This window comes from Vidua chalybeata, chromosome 3 (genome assembly GCF_026979565.1).
Source record: "Vidua chalybeata isolate OUT-0048 chromosome 3, bVidCha1 merged haplotype, whole genome shotgun sequence".
Classification (NCBI taxonomy): domain Eukaryota; kingdom Metazoa; phylum Chordata; class Aves; order Passeriformes; family Viduidae; genus Vidua; species Vidua chalybeata.
Genome location: NC_071532.1, coordinates 88,509,537 through 88,528,300, shown reverse-complemented (window position 1 = coordinate 88,528,300; position 18,764 = coordinate 88,509,537).

The window sequence follows — 18,764 nt, the reverse complement described above, 5'->3', positions numbered from 1 at the left end:
CTTGGGGGCAGACAGCTCATATAATATGATGACAAGAGTGGGCTGTGGTATGAGAACTTAACTCTTCACCCTTTTCACCCTTGCACTATGTAAGTTTTTAGCACATTTTCTGTTTCTTTGTCACCTAATTGGTTTTTGCCTTCTGATTGTGCTGCCTAGAGAGGGGCTGATCTGGAACAGAGGCTGGACAGAGTTAAAGGAATAAAGTAGGTATTCATTAAGAGGCCTTTAAAGGATACACCTTGGGCAGTACAAGAGCTTGGCTGTAAATTTGCCCAAGATGGACCCGAGATGGATGCAACATGGACAACCAGTCACAAGTCTTCACACTTTTAGAAGTTTTGGTCCCTTTACATATTGGAGTTAATTGTCCAATTACAGCCTCAGGTTATGAAGTCTCATCCTCTCAGTTTGCTCTCTTCAACTTGCCATTGTTTATGCTTTTTGGGACTGAGGCTGTAATGGCTGTCCTTAGTTCTCAAGTTGGGAAAGGATTGTTTTGTCTAACTATCCTATGAAGAGAACTTGCAAACACTTTGTGGTGGCAAACAGCAGGCCTGTATAAGGCCTTGCAGACTGAATCCTGACTTGGTCCGACATAGCCATGAGAAAGGTATCAGCTCTTCATGAAAACAGAAGCCTGTAAAGGTGGAAAACAATTTGTTTCCCTGCAAAAGAATTCTACAGATTAGGACTGTTTTCTTGCACCTGTTTCAGCAATCCCAACCGTCTCAGCAAAAGAATGAGAGCAATATCTCACAAACAACCCTTTCTTGTATGTAGACACCTTGTCCAAGACTGACCAATTACTACAGGGTAACAGCTTGTTACTGACAATAGGGGATAGACTTGGGAGGGTTTATAACTCTATATAAAGGGATGTATAAAATTAAGTCTTAGCTTTTTTCGCCCCTTGAAAGACTATCTCGTCTCTCTGAAATGAAGTCAACAGTGACAATACTTTATTATGAAGTTCAAAATCACACACTAAGGCAGTACAGAATCTAAGAATATGAAAGCTAAAACTTTGGGCATCATTTGTATCACCATATTCTGTATAAAGTGCCATGCCCACCACTGCCCCTTGGCTTCTAATTTGCTGTGGCTATGCTGCCTATGAAGCTGGCAGAGTTATAGCTATGCAGGATGGGTTGAGGACCATTAACATGCTATAGAGTAGGGCTGATGGGTAGAGCTTGGCATCACAGACCTCATTTTTTTGAATAATTTTACAGTCCTCCAAAGACACATATCACCTTGGAAGTGAAAAAAAAATAAGCTGATAGGTAATTAGAATACAAGGTCTATGCTATTACATGCCATTATATTTTTTTATCTACTCCCTTCTTGGTAGTGCATATTCAAAAAAATCCTCATAAACATGTCAAGAGAGCTAGATGTAGTGAGTTCAGACCCTGTCCAGCTGCCATATGACTGGAATCCAAGGTTTCCTTGGTCCAGAGTTGAGTGCTCAAAAATTTGACCTTTATACAAAAGATCTCTGAAGGCAGTAGATTTTTTTAATCCTGCATAAATCATGACACTTTAAAATAGCAGTTAGGTTTAGTGCCTAAAGCCATTAAAATAAACCCATACAAGAGAAAATGTTTTAGGTACACCTTTTTCCTTTCATTTGGGCTTGCTTGGTTCAACTATCACACTGTGATAGCTGCTGCCCATCTGGACTGGGGACTGTTGCTCTCAGTGTAGATCTCAATCATTTAATATATAAGATTAGGCTAAAAAGATGAAAGATGGAAGCCCAAGAGAAACCTTGCAGCACACTCAGCCCCATGCAGCTGCTTACTCACACCCTACCAGTAAGATGGGGCAGAGAATCAGAAGAGCAAAAATGAAAAAACTCATGAGTTGAGATAAAGCAGGTTTTACAGGGAAGGCAAAAGCCACAGACATAAGCAAAGCAAAACAAGGAATTCATTGATCACTTCCCATGGACAAGCAGGTGTTCAGTTCATCCCCAGGAAAGCATGTGTGACTTGGGAAGACAGATGCCATGACCCTGAATGTCCCCCTTTCCTCCTTCTTCCCCCAGCTTTATATGCTGATCATGACATCATATGGTATGGACCATCCCTTTGGTCAGTTGGGGTGAGCTATCCCAGCTGTGTTACATCCCAGTTCCTAGCACACCTCCAGCCTCTTGTTGGCAGAGCAGGAGAAGAAGCAGAAAACACCTTGCTCTGCAAGTGCTACTCAGCAACAGCAAAAAACATCCCTGTTATCAACCCTGAGTTCAGCAGAAATCCAATACACAACTCCATATTAGCTACTCTGAAAAAATCTATCCCAGCCAAAACCAGGACAGCACATTACTGTAAATCCCAGGAGAGCTCACCAGGTATTTTCCAAAATGCCTGTTGGAGTCAGCTATATAACTTAAACTTTCAAAGACAAATAGACATTGATAAAATTGATGTCAGCTAAAATATCCCTGAAAGTAGGAGGAAATTACTGCATAGCTGACCCTGCAAGGCACAGTAACCAGGCAAAGCACTGAAGCTTGCCTTGCACGAGAAGGTTGTCTATAGCTCCTGTCAGCAGAGTGATTGACTTTCCCTGCCAGAGGATCTGTTGAAATTGATACAGCTCACACTTCACTGCTGAGCTGCACTGTGAATCTCTGAACTCCTGCTAAATAAGCAGACCATGGCTTCAGTGGTAGCAGTAACTAATATGTGGAAACTCACCAGTGACAGATTTTAAAACTAATTTTGGCTGAAAAAAAGTAATCCCACTCAGATATCAGTTGGGTTATAAATTGTATTTAGCCAAGTATATGGTTATTTTGCTAGATTAGATATAAGGTTTCTTTATTTTGAAAAGGTGAAGGTTTGTACATGAGGCTATTATCAGATCCAAATTCCAAGTCTATTGCTCTTAACTGTACTGTTCATTTGGGGATACACTGTGCTTCCTAACTGTTTCTAAGTCCATAGGAACACAAATTTTGCTGTCAGAAAGTGAAAAGAACCTGTTCTTTGAGCCCAAGTTGTATTCTGAGACCCACCCTATCATGCTAAACCCTTTCTTCTGACACACTATCCATTACAAAAGGTGTCTGTCCATAGGGGCCCAGCAATAAAATAAAAGTATTGTATTTGTTCCCCCCTCCATTCCATACACTCTCACTCCCAGAATGTCCTGCGACTTGAATTTCTTAAGGATTACTTTTCAAGCTTTCCTCTTCATAGTAAGGCTAATGAAACTCATTGATTCCTAGTGGAAGCTAAGAAGGGACCCAGCACTCACACATATTCCTCCAAGTGTGGCCTCACCAGTGCTGAGTAGAGGGGAAAGATTTCTGCCCCTACCTACAGCAGCATTCCTGCATCCTAGCTCAGGATGACAGTACTCATCTTTGTGGCACAGACACATTGCTGGCTCATGATGAACCTCATGTCCATCAGAACACTGAAGTCATTTTATCCAAAGGTGCTTCCCAGCTGGGTGACCCCAGCAGGTACAGCTGCTTTTTGTTACAGACTCACAGAATGTTTTGAGTGGGAAGGGAGCCACAGGATCATTGAGCCCAACTCATAAGTGAATGGCACATACAGCTAGTAAACCCACAACCTTGGTGTTATCAACACCAAGGTATCTCACCAACTGAGCTAATCTTAAGGGTTGGTGCCTGGAGTTGTTCTTCCCTCGGTACAGGACTTTGCAATTCTCTTTTTTGAACTTTGTGAGGTTCCTGTCATAAGGAACATTGAAATAAAATAAATTTCTTATAAACAAGGAACAATTTAGATAATGAAATATTACAGATGAAGGATGTACTTGTTGTATTTCTGTCTTCCTAGAAGAGAGCAACTATGCCTAAGTCATTCCTGATAGACATTTGTCTTGGTTTTAATAACCTCCAGTAAAGAAAACTTGGCAATTTCTCCCAGGAACTTCTTCAACCTGAGAAGGTTTTTCTTGATGTCTATCCTGAAATTTTCTTTGATTTGTTGTCGTTGATTTTCCTTCATGATGGTTTTGAAAATCATCAGGCACCACTTTCCCCTACCAGTCTTCCCTTTACTAAGGTAAAAAAACCCCACTTTATTATATACTTTTGATTTTGGATATTTGATTGTAGTTGTTGTTACAGTCTCCAATTTCTGTGTATCCCTTTTAAATGTGATGATCAGTTGCAAAACCGTATTTACGGCCTCCCTCACTTGTGGTCTGGGCTTTTGGTGATGATGGCTCCTACTGAAATTCCAAACTCCAACCCCTTGCCTTCAAAAGAAAACCCACAAAAGAAACTGAAATGCCTTGACCTGAACAGCCATGCAAAGGACTCATTGTGCTTACCAACTTATTTTACTTTAAACCTAGCAACACAAAAGACCAAGATCTGGGATTGGATTTGGAGAGGAAAATTTCAAGTTTTCTTCCTGTATCTGAAACAATATGTCTCAGCTGTGGTGGTGCATCCCTCCCCCTCCCCAGGCTGCTCTGAGGAATTCTTGTTTTAGGCCTCCGTCTTGATTAATGACTCTCGGGCACTTAAACTCCTCTTGTGCCTATCAGAAACACTGTCTGTTCCCAGGAACTTCTGTTACCTTAGAAACTTCTGTTTTCTAACAGATAGCCTTGGAACATTGTTTTGTCTAAATCATAGCCCAAGTGGAACAATATTATTGTAACTGAGGAAAGTTCAGTAATTACCATCTTGGATAGTTTTCAGCCGGGATGGAGATTCACAGATGATTACAGCCAAACCTTTGGTCACCCTATAAACTGCAGTCCTGAGTGAGGCTCTTTGAGTTTCCTGGGCTGCAGCATCTCCCTCTGAGTGGGATGCTTCTCAGAGCTTGCCAACTCTCAAGCTCGAGAAAATTGGAGGATCATTACTGAAAGCTGATGATGAAGCCTGGACTAGTAATACCCACCCCCAAATCCTTTTATTATTTGAGGTATTTCACCAAACTTGGGTACCTTTGTACATAATTGTTGTGTGAATTGATGTAATTACCTTATAGCAAGTGTAGTGTGAATGTTCCAATCTCTGATTTGTAGTTAAGCTACTGCTGTGATTATAGTAAATCCTATTGTATCATTCATTGTTAAGTTAGTCAATTATTAAGGGTTGTTAAACCCTTTAGATATAAGCTGTTGACCAAGTCTGAGGTGAAGTTTGGACTCAACCACATCATCAGGAGTTTAGAAAGTAAGGGGTCAGCTCTGAACCTTGTGTCTCAGTGGGAGGATCTCCCTCACCCCTTTGCCCTTTTGTGACCCTCGTCTCCACACAAATTGATCCTAACACAATTTGCCTTCGTGTACTTCATCTGTGTAATAAGTAATAGAGTGAAACTTGCCACCAAGTTTTAAGTCATGCTTTTGCAAATTTATATTACACATGATTTTACCAATACCTTTGATAGTGATTCTTTAGGTGACCTAAGCCACTCATTCACATCAATTAACTGTGATTTCAAGCTGTGTCTATGTAATGCCATTTCTTTGTAGTCCATCTGCAGAGAACTTCACACGTACACTGCATAAAAGCAGGGGTGGGCATCCATTTTAAATCTGTCATTTTGACTACCTCTGTACTCAGCAGAAAGAAGGAGAACTCCTAGAGAGTGATTCATCTTGGGATAGTGTAAGTTTCAAAAATACACTGGAGATCTTTTGCTCTCTGAGACCATGCTCTTTCTGCAGTAAACAATGAGGCAGGCAAGTAAATTAGGTTAAATTAGACTTAGCCTTTAGGTGGTTAAATTGGCTCAGTGAATGTAATTAGCAACAATATTCTGTTGTGGAAATTCTCGTTACTAATGCAAAAAAAATATTAATGCAAAAGATGACCTCATTAAATATTATCCTGCTGACTGCTTTTTCAGTGTAACTGAACAAAAATGCTTGTAAAAATAAAATAGACATGGCTGTGGGCTATCTACTCAATAAACTGTACACATATGTTGCAACTGGTGACCTATGGTGAATCTGCTGAAAATGTCAAGGGTCAAATAGCTGCAGTATAAGTAAATTGAATGGTAGGAACTGGCTGGTTCTACAGAGATTAAAACAGCATGTTGAAAAAGATTTGTTTCAATCAGGTATCTGCAACACAGGCCCATAAAGGTGCAATTTCTCCCAGTTTACATAGACATCACCAGTGTTTTACACAACCCATAATCCATGGATCTGATTGTTCACTAAGGACTGAGGTTCAGAGTCCAGTAGGTTTCAGCAATAAGCACACATCAGTTGTTATGGGCCCTGTTTTGAGTTGGATTGTTTGGGCCTGTTGTCCATAGGCCATGATCTACACAAGTGTGACATGTCCAGCTTACAGGTATTAAGCAAATGCTTATTGCCTCACAAAGTCAGCTTGGATTTAATGACCTCTGAGGTTAAGGATATACTCACTGCTCCAATATGGTACCCAAGGTTGTTGTTGCTCAGCCATGAGTCACAATGGGGAGGGCAGGCTGTCCCATAGCTCCCTGCAATGGATGCCCAGGGCTGCTGAGCTGCCACCTACCACCAGCTCCACTGATGTTCATGGCACTGGTGACATGACCAAGAAGCTCCTGAATAGTCTCTGAGCTAAGGAGCCTTCCCCTCTGTTTTAATTTACGATTATACACCTTCTTGTGCCAGTGTTTTCCCTCTTGAATCTTTGAGCTGCTAATAATCCTGGCACACCATCCCTAGAATATTTATTTTCCTTGTCAGTGTATGGATTCACAACTCATTTTCTGCAGTCTGAGCAGAGGCTGTGCAGCTGTGGTGTCACAGGATCCTTGGTGCAGAGACTGCTAAAGCCTGGGGATGGGGAAAGTATGCAGCAGAGTACAGAAAGAAAGAGACAGGCTTCACTAAACTCCATTATTGAGATGATGGAAGAGAGTGAATTTGGAAAGGGCATAAGATGCCATTCTTCAGGGCATAAACCAGTTAAACAGCAAACTTGGGAAGAATCTGTCCTTACACATCCGTTCTTCCATGACTGCTTACCTTGTGGGTTTTGTGGAAATTTCCTTTGAGCATCTGGAGCCAATCACTGTCAAAACCAGATCACATTAAGTAGGTATTTGGGCTGCTCCTGTATTTGCAGCTCCTGCACTTTGTGGAGATGCAGATATCTGTGTGAAAAGACAACCCATCTATGCTCTGCATTGCCCTGTTGTTGGTGAGCAGACAGGGGTAGAAAGGGATTGTAAAAGATGGATCAATGGCTTGTAATCTTTTTTGTCAAGTCGTTCAGTATTTCATTTTTCAACATTACAGATGGAAAACAACCCCCTTTTTCTTAATTTGTAGAAGGATATCTATCTGTTCCCATATTTATGTCACATTCTTACATAACTAATGTCCTTGGTGATGGTGGCAATGAAAGAATATTGGCACTTTAATCCAATGTCCTAGTTTTGGAGTACTGCATGGTGGTCCTCTTGCTTACTTTAGATTTATTTCCATACCAAGGCTCTGTCTCGTGACTGATTATCAGTCTCCTTAGCATTGGTAGGAGTTATTTTTTATCCTTTCTATTTATTATGTTGACTTTGCCTTTAGAGCTTGTCTATCTTGCATTTGAAAAATAGACAAAACTGAATTCTCTCCTAAAACATCACATAGCTCAAACATTTTTTTTTTTGAAAGAAAGCTGTGAAAAGGACAGGTTTGTGTTACTTATAAAAAGGACTCAATCATTAAATGCTTTCCTTTATGTGTGAATTTGTAGTAGTTTAAGCTGCCTTCAAGGTAATTACAGTGATGCAAAAATGTTGCTTCTGAGAAGCCTGAATTGAGTTCACCGTGGCTCACATCCAGGGAACTCCCTTATTTCTCATTTAGAGAGTTTCAGAACCATTTGATCCTCTCTATGTGACTTCTCACTTTCCTCTTTGCCTCACTACAATCAGAAGATACTATTTATTATTTTCATATTAATATAATAGTAATGAAGGAAATGCCTTCATGAAAATCAGGAAATACTTTTGCTATGAAACCTGGAAAATTCTAGGCTAACACATACAGGTTAAGGACTAAAATTCCTGTGTACTTTTCTCTTTCCTTGAGCACTGCCTTCAGATCAGCAGCATCTGTGCTATTCTGAGATAGTTGGGACATATGGATATTTTGGATGAAATTGCTAAAGGGTTGTGGATGGGCAAATTAAGGAAATTAGGATAACCTATTCAGAAGTTCTATGGAACTGAATTCTGATAGTCATAATTCTTAAGGACCTTACAATAAACTACCTTCTCTAAGACATAAAAGAGAACCGAGAAAGAAATATAATGACAAAAAGTGTTATTTTTCATCAGAAACAATGTGCTGTGATTTGCAAGATAGGCACCATATTAACTTACCAGCATTGTCCCCATTCCACATGACATTTTGTGGTGAAGACAGGGACTCAATATTTGAGTGGCAAATGCTGTCTAGGTAGCTGATCTCTGCTGGCTGCCTTTTCAGGCTGTTGTGAATACAACAGCAGCAGCAGAATTTTGTTTGAGTTGGCAGCTGGTAATGGTAAATTTCAATTCATATAGATAGATAAACATCTTGGAGATGGTGAAGATTCAACATGCCTTAAAATTGACAACTGAAGTAGAAGAAAGAGACCTAATTGTATGTTCACCCAGGGGCAACACAGCTGAAATTATCTGTAACTTTTGAGAGCCACCATTAACCAAGCAGTGTCCAGGCTATGCTCATATTTACTGTCATCTTCAGGCAGTGAGGAAGAAGAGGAGGAACTAGGAAACAGGAATGGGAAGGAGGCCGTGTGTGAAATGGAGCAGAGGATTGTAGACAAGCTAGGGGAAAGAAAAACTGGTGATCCATAAAAAGCCAAATTTTATGTGTTCTCCTAAATATAGAATAAATGCTGTACTTCTAATGGTAGAGGGAGTTTAGGAATTATGCCAGAACTCAGATGCATCATGGAGATCTTCTTTATCCAGTGACCTGTTCCTGCAGACTGAATGGGTCACTCTGTATTCCCATCTGGAACAAAGCTACTTAGACATCCAGCTCTCTACACCCCAGCAGACACTGCTGGCTTTATAGCTACACAGAGCTGGAATGAATAGTCTTGAAGCATTTGTGTGCAGTAATGGGGAAGAGAGGAAAGGGTAATATAGCTCCTTACCTTTTCTCCTCTGTTTTTAGTTTATTTAAATTCTCAAGTCAATCTAAAACCCCATAAAAATTGTTACAAATACCAGTAACAAATACAAGATGTACTATCTTGTGAGGTTTGCTCTCCTGAAATTTTAGGCTACTTATCTACAATTGTAACTGCAAAGAATAAGCCAAAAACTGAGATAAGAAACTGGTCAACCACATCAGATTTTATTACGAGCTGAAACTGTTTTAGATATCATACTGCTGGCAAAATTTCAGCCTGAATGTGAATGTTGCCTGAAAATGTTCTTCCAGCTGACTGTCAAAGAATTTTTCTCTTTTAAATGAGACTCTTAGTGTTTGATAGAGTTTTGTTTTTTTTTTTTTCCCCACAAATTTCAATCCTGACTTTTGTTGTGGCACCTGTAGTACTATTGTTTTCATCCTGGCCTCTGTGTTGTCTGTAGTGCAAAATTGTAATAGCATGTCTGTACTACTTCTTCTGTTTCAAATATTCATTTTTCATGAATCGTATGTAAAATTTGAAAAACCCTTAATTTTGTTTCAAAACTTTTATGAATTATTAAAGCATAAAGAAATTAAAATATATAAATGATTCACAATTGGGTCTTTTCCTTCAGTCTTGGCAACAAAATTAAGTAACAAATATCTCCTGTAACACTGAGGTTCTTACTTTAATCTGTGAAGAACTTAGAAGTAACTCTTTATTAGTATGGCAAAAAAAAGATAAAAATTAATTTTTTAAAAAAATCTTAATTTTAGAAAATCTGCTTTGAATTTAGTATTTAGCTTCACAATATTCTCTAAGGACATTTAAATGCTATTTTCTTCAAAATTTTGTATTGTCCAAAGGTTAGAACTTCAGTGTTTGGGATGTTGATGAAGCAAGCCTCATAATACAGGCCAGTAATTAAAATAATACCAACCAGGAATTGATTTGTTCTTCTTAAGTTTCAACCACTGTAAATGCGTGCAATAAGAAATAGGAAAGCTTTGCCTCCCAGGGTCAGGATACAGGTTTTTTTAAATATTAGTCACAGACCTGATTGCATATCAAACTATTTTTGGTGCATTTTGAGCTGTTGATGCCACACCACCTTTCAGACATGCTGGTTTGTGCATAGATGATGAATTGCTTCTCCAAGAGCATGGCTCTCGCATGCCACTGCAACACTACCAAAAAGAAGATAATTTGCTGCCTTTTTACAAATGTTCTCAGCCAAAAATGTATCCAGTATATATAAAGTCTATTTCTTTATTTTTTTTAAAGCCAGTTTCAGATAGTTGAAGAAATATGAGTAACTCAGCTCTAGTCAAGCTTGAGTAGGAAGCACAGCTGGACTCCAGACACTGACTCACTCTCCAATTACCACTAGCCAGATTTTTTTCCAACAGGCTCTTTTCTGCCGATAAATCTTCCAGCTTCCCATGATGTACTCTTAGGCTGAGATCATGTCAATGTAGACAGAAAAACTAAATCTATGTTTACATTCATAAGGAGGAAAATAAGGCAAGAAATTTAATACTAACTACCACCAATAAAAGCAAAAGAACAACTGGAAAACATACAGACAACTTTGGAAAGTATTTGTACCAGATTACAGTGGAAATATTCTCCCTCTGTGTTTATGGGTCTGCCCACTATAAGCCTTTTGTTGCAAGCAGGAGAGGAAAGCAATTTATACTTAAGAAAGACCATCCTTGCTTAAAAGCAACGGGACAATAAAATTTTACTTTCTAGCATGTTACACCCAGATTACAGGGAAAAAAATACCTCCTTACATTTTGGTAAATATAAAAAAATGAACAGTGGTCTCTACCAACCCCAGTCTTACTGTCGTATCTGAATAAATAATTATTGATCTGAAGGACTGTTTGCAATGTCTTGCTGCAAATTTCAGATATCAGATATATGTTCCGTGTTCTTGTGACCACAGCATGTGAACTTTCCTAATTTTTGGTGCAATCAGATCTCCTGTTTGCTTCAAGTTTACTCTGGAAAATTTGGATAAAAGATGCCAAGATCCACTCTTTCCTAAACCAGATAACTTAAACCAGTTTTAATTGTATGGGTCCATAAAATGGATGAATATACTTTCTTCTGGCTATAAAGCCTAATTAAAATTAAATCATAGAGCATATTCTATTTTTTCTAATTGCGTAGTCAGACTCTTTCTGTAGACCATGAGTAAGCACCTTACAGTCAACCTGTCATCAGTAGAGCACAATTTAAAATAGACAGTTGTTGCTGATGGAAAATTATCTGTCAATCACAAAAACAACATAGAAATTGTACTGTTGAATTTCCAGAGCCATCTTATTTTGAAGTAGTTTTTACAGATATCCAAAGATAATAACTAACTGCCTTCTCAGTTCTATGCAGCATGGAAAAGATAATATCCCAAAGTAAAACTCTGGCTGACAAACAGGCTAGTACAGAGTCCCAACAACCAAACCAAACTGATATATTAATTTGGTTGGTCTAGCAAAATCTCAGCCAGGCTTTTTTTTTCAGTTTATTTGAAGATCAAAAATGCCAGGAAGAATGTGTTCCTGATATTTTCTTTGGCTACTAGTGAAAACTCATCAATATTCAGGCTACTACCCTTGAACTTTGAAGAGTCTGTCATAGCAACCTTAAAAAAAGAAGTTAGTGAATCCAGCTTTAGTTTACTGAGGGAGACAGAAACTTTATGAGGGAATGCAGATATTTTTATAACAGTCTCAGGAAAACGCTCAATAAAAATCACCAAAGTAAAACATTATGAAGAAGGATAAATGCAATGAGAAATTAAGCCAGTCTTTTGCCTCTAGCACCAATAATTTGTAAGAGGAAATGCATTTTTAATTGTCTAAAATATCATGAACTTTGCCTGCACACATGTGGAACTGGCCTATCTGGGCAGGCAGTAACACAAGTGCTGCCTATGCAGAAGACAGCAGGGAAAGGAAATAAGGGGAAACACACACACATGGATGGGACCAGAGTAGAAATAAGCATCATGAGGTCCTTGGGCCCAGAAACTGTCAGAGTGGACTGAGTTGTGCCAAGTGAACTGTAATGGAAGATAAGGTGGCTTAGGATCTAAAGATGGCAGTGTAACCAGCATACTTTTGAGGACACCTGTGGCTGTCTCTCTCTTTTTGAGACTGCCTGCTCTGTACTACCCTCCTACAGCTTGGGCTTTCTCAGTGCCCTGTGTAGAGTTTGTAGGCTGCCATGGGTATACAAAGCAAAAACCAAGCGGTCCACAGGTCTGTAGATAAATTAATGCTCTTGTCTGTTCCCTGAAAATATAATCTGTTCACTTCTGCAAGGTATTGAGATTACCTCACACTTTGCATGAGAAAGTACAACACTCAGTATATAATGACATAGCTACCATAATTTTTACCCATATTTAATTGTTTAACTTCATTGAGAGGGCAAAACTGCAGGCACTTAAATGTGTAATGCCATCCACGTACCCATGTAAATTATGGGTCCACAAAAATTAAACATGTATGAAGAGAAAGTAGCCTCTATTGAAAGCATTTGTAACATTATCTGCTATATACTATCTGCTACTATACTCATAAATACCACCTAAAATATAAAGCATAATAGCTGGATTCATTTAGATACATTGTGATCCAACCTTGCTGTTTAACTCTTATCAGATTTGTTAAAAAGTGTTAAGTCTTCGATATATCTAATAGCACTGTTTTTCTAAAAGCATTATGTTGTTAATAGCTGTGCACCTGATAAACTTGGTTTTCTAACTGGAAATTTAAACATATTAAACCCTTGTACTTAGTGTGGCTATATTGTAGGCAATTTTAATGGTTATTCAAAAGCTGTAAGGATGAGTCTCAGCTTCTGAAATTTGTTATACAAATGTGCCATGTAGTTTTCAAAATAGCAATGTGTGTACCAGATTTCTGAATATTCATATAGGAGAGCTGAAGAAAGATTACCAAGATACTGGTGCCAATAGTTATTCTAGCTCTATACTATGAAAATAAATCAAGTTTTATCAGCAAGCACTGAATTTTAAGGAGCATTACAGTAGGAACTGATTTCCAACAGTGCTGGTTGATGGGGTTGGGGTTTTATATTCTGAGGCTATATTCTGCTTCTGGTGAAACCAGTGCAGTTTCAGACAATACTTAACAGGGAGAGACACAGCCTTACTTGGAACTTTTCCTAATCAGTTTTACTTTCTTAGCTCGAGTTCCACAGAGTTTCAGACAAAGGAAATAACAGAGCATTAAAAAAGTAACACAAAGGCAAAATACTATGAACTAAGCCAAAATAATATATTTAGTTTACAGTAGGAAGGTGCACAAGAATTGGCTGGTATGTTTTTTAATCATCTCCATCTCATGCTTGTTTAGGCAACTTCCAATTAATTGGAATTTTGCTTACATAGGGAATGGCAGTTGTCTCTAACTCCTTATGCTGGTATCTATTCCTAATGGGGAAGAGAACCTCATATTACATGCAAGGAAGATTTTGTTCCCCTAATTTGCAAAAATACTTAAGTTTCCACTCCTGAACAACACTTATATTTGAAAGAAGACCACAAACCCCAAACCCAGAAAAAAGCAAGTAAAAAAGCCAAACAAACTTGAGGTAAACAAAGGGAAAACGATCAGCTATGTAAGAACCTAAATTTAGGCAGTCTGGATGTCCTTTTGGAAGCCTGCAGGATAGCTACCTCGTTCCAAGTATTCTCAGGAAAGCTCTTTAAAAGAAGAGCTTAAAAGGTAGGTGCAGGTTTAGTGACTAGGCAGAATAAATCCCACCCTGATGTTTATTTTGGTGGGTTTCACTTGTAATAGTGGAAGTGCTCAGAGTAAGTCTAATATGAACATTTATTAGCAATTGGAATGTGGCTGGCTACTTACAATTAAGATGGAATTTTGCAGACTGTTTTACAAAGTGTCTGAGTATTTGAACACTCAGTATGTGTCAGGACTGAACAGGACATTTTTTTGTCATCAAGTCATAGGCTTAAAACAGGAAGTCTTCCTGGCCAAGTCTGTATTATACAATACTCCTCATCAAACACCAAGAAGACTGAGCAAATCCTTCAACTGCAGTGGGGTTCTTTTAATGGAGACAGAACGATATTTTAAAATTTTCAGACAATAAGAGATTTTCTTTGTAAAAATACTTTAAACTTTGGAGTTTTTTTTGTATTATTCTGAATCCTGACAAATAATTCTTTATCTGATTGGAAAAAAGTTAAAAATTCTAGGTATATAGCTATATCTAGTTCTTATGTTGGATAGCAATACTTTCAGGGTTAATGAAATCTTTCAATTTCTTACAGTTTACTTGATAAGAAAGCATTCTATTATTCTCTGTTATACAGGTAGAAATTTGATTATTCTCAGGAGAGCGTTAGAAATGCAGTAAATCTTAAATGTTATGTGTAACAAAAGCATTTTCTTACTGTATATTAGTTTAGCGGTAATAAAAATCCAAGAAAAAAACCCATCAGTATCCCTCCAAACAGTCAGGCTTTGAGAAACATCTTTGTGTGTTTCAGAAGCTCACAATTTAAATATGATCAAGATAGACATACTAGGAAGAAGAAGAAGATCCTTATGCAGCAGATTAAATTAAGTCTAGAAAAGAATTACACTTTTTTTTGGTCCTAATTCTGGATAGTTCAAACTCTCCCCTGTCTGTTTGGAGATGATGGAGCAGTGACTGAGCTCAAGCTCAAGCTCAAACTATGCTGACTAGCCTGGATGTTTGTGTTATCTCCTTGCTGCTGCTCCACTCAAAAAAAGGACCAAGTTCTGTTTTTCTTTTCTATGGTAGAAATTTGAATCTTTCTGTTTTCTTTACTCAGGCTCTCATTTCTCAAATACATGAGTGCATCTATCTTTGATACTTCAACTTTTCTCTAACATTGATTTGATGCTCAAAAGTTACCAGAGGAAGATTGACTAGGGGCAGCTCCCCCTCTTCCCCAAGCCCCCAAACAAAATTATTTCAAGTACATGGAGCATCTTGTAGGAAAATACAAGGATAACATCCCTTTGGAAAAAGCCTAGTGCAGGGACAGGGCAGATTTTGCCTCTACATGTACTTTGAAAAATTATGCAAAGGGACCAAAAATACGATAGATAACTGAAGAAAAATGCAATGAATGTATTTGTTACAGCAGCCTAAAATTTTTCAGTATGAAGAAGATGCATGCAGTGAGAGGCAGAGCTGAATGATAGACCTACCTGTCAGGATAAATTTAAGAAGATTGTGAAGATACATCTAGATTTTTTTCTTCCTCTGCACTAGAGTCTTGGACAGGAGATTTGGGGAATAAATCTAGGATTTGTAAGCCCTGTGTAAGTGGAGCTAGAGAGATTTAGAGTGTCACAAGGGGATGTGACCATTGTTACTCTCCACTTAAATAAATTAACATTGAGAGCATATTCAATCTAAAGCAGCCCCTTGAACCTCTCTTCCCTGCATGATTCATGCTTTACTCACTTCAGAGCCTGCAGGAATTTAAAGGCCAGCTCAGAACATTTACCCTGCTATTTATAGGAAGTACAAAGGTATCTGTGCATTTTAGTCAGAAGTAAAATCCCAGTATAACCTTGATGTCAAACATTTAAAGAAGTAATAAAAACCATGGAGAACTACAAAACAGAAAAAAAGAAATAGGAATTGGGCTAGGAATTACACAAATAGACTATGAGAAAAGATTTCTGAAAAGGTCAGCTCAATAAAGGAATAGAGTTAGACATTTATTTATATGTAAATAAATATTTCGAACAAACAGAAGTTAAATTTTTTTTTGAGAAGAACATTTTAAGAGGTGAAAAGACCAAAAGTCCAATATATTAATACAATATATTTGAAGACAGAATTGCATGAGAATTCAATCAGACTGATGATACATGCAGTAAGATTGTCAATTAACAATAAGAGCTAAAAGGGAGCTGGAAGCAGGGAAGGGACATTTTGTGCTAATCACTGCCACCCACAGAGATCCAAACATCCCAGACATGAGGGATGAATGGGGTTTGAAAGACAGACTACATATCAGCATCACCATATTTACCCTTTTATTAGTAGATGTAGTAAAGCAAATAGAGAACAACTGGGCTCTGGCAGATTAACATTAGGCACTCTGCTAGCTAATATAACAAAAGTGGAAGTAGCAACTGTGCAATGATACATATTTAATGCAAATAAAGATTTTGTGTGTGTTTGTGTGTCTGTGTTGACACAGGCAGGCAGCTGGAACAAGCACAAAAACACAGTTAAAATGCAAAGAGTAAATTTATTGCATTACCTTGCTAACTGGAAGATCCCAAGGCAACACCCTGGCAGGGACACACAAGCAGGAGGGCAGGCACTGTTAGGCTCAGTCCATCCAAGTGAAAGGCAGGCATGCTGTTTGTACCAATTTTGCAAGGATCCTGCACTTGTAGTTTACTAACATGCTGTGATCTCCTCTGGGCTTTTTTTTATGATCTCTAAGCTTTGACCCTCTCTCTCCCAAAACCAGGAGCTTAAGCATGTCCGTGAGAATGCCTCCAAGTCTCTCAAAACACTTGTATTATCTCTACACAGAAATACTTCTCAAAACAGAGTATAAACAGCAGTAGCCATAATATACAGGCCTCCTCTCACTTATTCTCCAGGCCTTGACATTCCCAGCTGCAAGGTCACTTGCATGAATCTGCGGTCCTCATCCTCCTCATTGCCATTCTTCTGCTTTTAACCCTGTCCTCCCAACAGTGCATGAATTAAGTAGCAGAATAGTTCGGGGTATGCTGAACTGGACTGTGTTTGCATGGGATGAGGGGGGACAGCTTGGCAGCTGAGCATAGGGATGTTTGTTGTAAAACATTTGTGAGGTGGGTCGTTACAGCATCATTAATTCTCTTAAAAACTACTTCAAAAATCAGCCCCCAGTAGTAATGTTACTGTGGGAGTCATGCAAATACATTTAGAAAAAAGTAACCAAAATATAGTGCGAAATATTACCATCTGTAGGGTTCAATAGATGCAGAGGTAAGAAAGTTTGAAACAGGGCCGGGGGGGGGAGGGAGAGGTTTACCCCAAGGTGAAAATTTTTCACTTGTCTATTTTTGTTTCCCAAGAAAATGATTTTTGTGTGAAAGGGTAAGGTCTTGAGTTTTAAGTTTTATTTAAGTGTAGTAATATAGTAATTAAATCTAGTAATACAGATGTTAATTTTGATTCTTAATTTCTGCTGAAGTAATCTTATGTATGACTTTTTGCAAAGCTGTTAGTGTCACCAGTTAACTGAAATGAAAAAAAAAACAAACTAAACAAACAAGGTATATCTTCACTTAATTGCAGACAATTTGGGGATTAATATTCAGCAAGAAAAGAAAAAACCCTAGAAGTAAAATAAACAAAAGAAAACAACATATGTAGACATAGCTGCTGACCTGTCAAAACTCAGCAGCACGAAGCTCAGTAGAATTAGCCAGGGACAGCAAACTGCAAACCATGGTTTCCAAAGGTTTAGTGCGGCTTATGTGCCAAAACCTAAAACATGAGTAGAAATTAAATGAAATTAAAACGAAAAGTATCTCTGCTTTCTGCTGAGCTCCTCAGCATTGTCGTAGTTCTCCCCCTCTGGGCCAGGCTGGGTACAGCAAACGTGGGAACTGATGGAGCTCCTTGACCTGCTCCGGACAGAGCGTTGCCAGTCTCTGGAAGATCTCTTGGGTATTAACACACTGGTCAAAGGCAAAAGCTCCATCTTCTTACAAATATTGGGAGGATTTTGGCAGATATACTCCTTACTCCTAAGCAACTCAGGCTGCAGCCAGGCGATGAAGGGAAGAAATTGTGTGGGATGAGCAGCGGCTATTTGAAAAAAAAACGTTGCTTCAGGTTGTGGATATTCTCAGCTCAGTCAGAGAGAAAGAGAAAGGTTTTCTAACCAGGCGACAGCCTGGGAAGAAGTTGGGAAAGAATGTAAATAATTCTCTAATCTATCTTGTTATTCACATTGTTTATAGATATGTTCTGCCACTGTGCGTCATTCACTGCCCACCAATGGTGTGGGATGTTTTTACTCTTAAGACCAATGAAATTAGTCTTCTCGATGTTCTCTATATATAGAGCGGTACATTTGAAATAAAGGAGAGAGTTCATTTCTTAGCCTTCTGATCTGGAGTTCTTTGTTCCTGTCCTGCTCAACAGCGTCATCAGGTTAAAGTTTTATAAATAAATAAATAAATAAATATATATATATATATATATAAAAGAACTTGCTTTCAGTTAAATATTAAATATTACAAAAATATAAATACATAAAAATGTATCAATAGTATATTTCCCCCTGGAAATAAATTATAGAGGAGTCTTGGAGAATGAAACTTGACTTTCTGTCCTGTTAAAACGTTCAGATATTGCCGTGGCAGTGGTTTGGCCCGGACAAAGAGGGGACGCCACAGTTCGAGAATGAGCACACAAGTATGCACTGTGGGCAATGCGGGCGTGACCACCTGCCTGGAAGGTGGAGTGCATTATCCCTCCTGAGCTGAGCTCAGCCGCACGTTCGCTGTGTGGGTACAGAGGCAGGCTGCAGTTCCAGGGGCTCCCAGGGCAGTGGTTGCCAAAGCCGCGGACTGGCAGATGTGCCGGACTGCGCCGC